General features: G+C 43.8%; 1 long non-coding RNA gene across 2 annotated transcripts in view; it reads left to right on the top strand.

Annotated features, from left to right (window-relative positions):
- The first annotated feature begins 217 nt into the window (after positions 1-217).
- Positions 218-2,018, top strand: part of LOC112548210 — a 34,439-nt gene continuing 32,638 nt past the window's right edge. For both annotated transcript variants that reach the window (XR_003092012.1, XR_003092013.1), the window contains exon 1: positions 218-367. This is a non-coding gene — a long non-coding RNA (uncharacterized LOC112548210). The remainder of the gene's footprint in view (positions 368-2,018) is intronic.

The raw sequence follows: 2,018 nt of genomic DNA, 5'->3' as shown, positions 1-2,018 counted from the left end.
TGCCCTAGTTTCCCTGAGGGGTGAGGGGCCCCAGGGGCAGGCAAAGCCCAGGGAGGGGCTGCATTTGCCTGGGCTGTGAGGCTGTGTGGGGCAGGAGGGTTGCTAGAGCCTGCAGCCCAGACACTGTTCACAGCAGAGCTGGGGAAGGGGGTCAAAGGCAGGGAGAGGCTGTCTTGCAGGGTCTGCAGAAGAGGAGTTGCCCCTTGCTGCCCAGAGACCCTTGCTGCCTGGAGACTCCAGGAGCACGGAGGCGGACACCAGCACCAGGGAGCATCCACAGACCACGTGCAGGGCCACAGACAGTCCCACTCCCTGAGATACCCCACCAGGGGCAGTGCACACTGGATCCCCAGTGCACCATGTGCAGGTGAGAGACTGTGTAAATAAGTTCTTGAGGGTTTATTAGTCAGTATATCCATGTGTTTATTTAATGATTATTTGTTATGTTGTAAATAATTAAATCTTGTAAATAGTTTGAGAATTATCTGCCAGGGTGCTTGATTGTAAGGGGAGGCTCTCCACTCAGGGGGCAGTGCAGCAGCTTCCCAGGGGGGCTGGGCAGGACTACTGGCTACCGGGTACCCCAGGTTCCCATTATTCAGGTGAGGGTGCATGAAGTGTCGCACCCAGGGTTACAAGTAATTTTCTGCTAAGATCCCTTTAAGCACAAAGGGCATGTATAGGCATGTTCTGGGAGAGGCATGGTGGGGAGGGTGTTTTAATTAGAGTAGCTCTGAGAGCCACTGTAATTAAAATGCCTTGAGTGTCACCTGTATCAGTGTCCCCACACTGAAAAATGGTGGCAGGGGCACTTTAACTAAAGTTCATTGAATGAGCTTTGGTTAAAGGGTCCCAGTCACCATTTTTCAGTGCAGGGACACTGATTCATGTGATATTGGAGTCTTCAGGAGTCCAGTAATTACCATGGTCCAGCAGACATGATTAATCAAGTCTGCTCCAACGTATTGTAATTACAGTGCATCAGAGCAGCCTCTTTGCATGTGTATTGGTACCTAAAGGGGCAGATTTTCAACTGGTGTAACTCACCATAGCTCCTTTGAAAACTATAGAGCTATAATGATTTACATCTGCTGAAGATGTGGTCTAAAATATTTTTGGTATTCGATGCATACAGCTCATTTTCACAAATCCAGGAATTTCTACATAAAATGTATATTAATGTCTACTCATTGTACAAATCATACTAATGCCTCCTTATCTGTCAATTTCTGATGAAGGCAAGACTGTATCCTGGCAGGATAGCATGCTGCTTTTTCATGTGCTCTAAATGGGACAAATGCTGTAGTCTTTACTCATTTTGAATTCAAAAAAAGAGTTTTACCCATGTAAAGTTATCAGGGTTTGGCTCATATGAATACATTCTTTTTCTCTAATTTCCCCAGCACTTGCTTACCCTAGTCATTACACTAGGATCTTATACTAAGGACCATTACACATAATGCACTAGCCATTTTATAGCCCTATCACACTTTGCTGTTTGTCTAGACCTTTTTAAAAATCAGCACTTTTTTTTTGCAGAGAAGATGACAGCTACTACATTTCTCTTCCTACTGTTCCTTTTATCTGCTTCCTCAGTCTAACCTTTTGTTTTCCTTGCTATATATATGTCCCTCCTCTTTACCTTTCTACTCTCCTGATAAATAGGCTGTTTCATCTTATAGGCACTTCTTGTGAAATTAAAGTCTTCATGTTCAAAATATCCTACCTCAATTTATTTTTATCAGTGCAATAAAGTCCCTTTTCATTCCATTAGTCACCCACATGCTGTTAACCTTAGTGGTCCTTTGGTTTCTAGCTCTCATTTGGCCACACAAGCATATTTATTTGCATACTGTATATTTGTTAGCACTTTACTAACGTTCTCTAAGGATAAATTGTCCACTCCTAAAAAGTTCTTCCTGGCAAATCACAGAGTTTCCAATGTACCATCTTTACCTGAGATGTCTTTTGCAAGACAAGAGGACATAACCCTGTAAATTCATACATGCCCCAAGATC

This window comes from Alligator sinensis, unplaced genomic scaffold (assembly GCF_000455745.1).
Source record: "Alligator sinensis unplaced genomic scaffold, ASM45574v1 scaffold465_3, whole genome shotgun sequence".
NCBI lineage: Eukaryota > Metazoa > Chordata > Crocodylia > Alligatoridae > Alligator > Alligator sinensis.
Note: the sequence above shows the minus strand (reverse complement) of the source record. Positions and strands in the feature narration are given on the sequence as shown.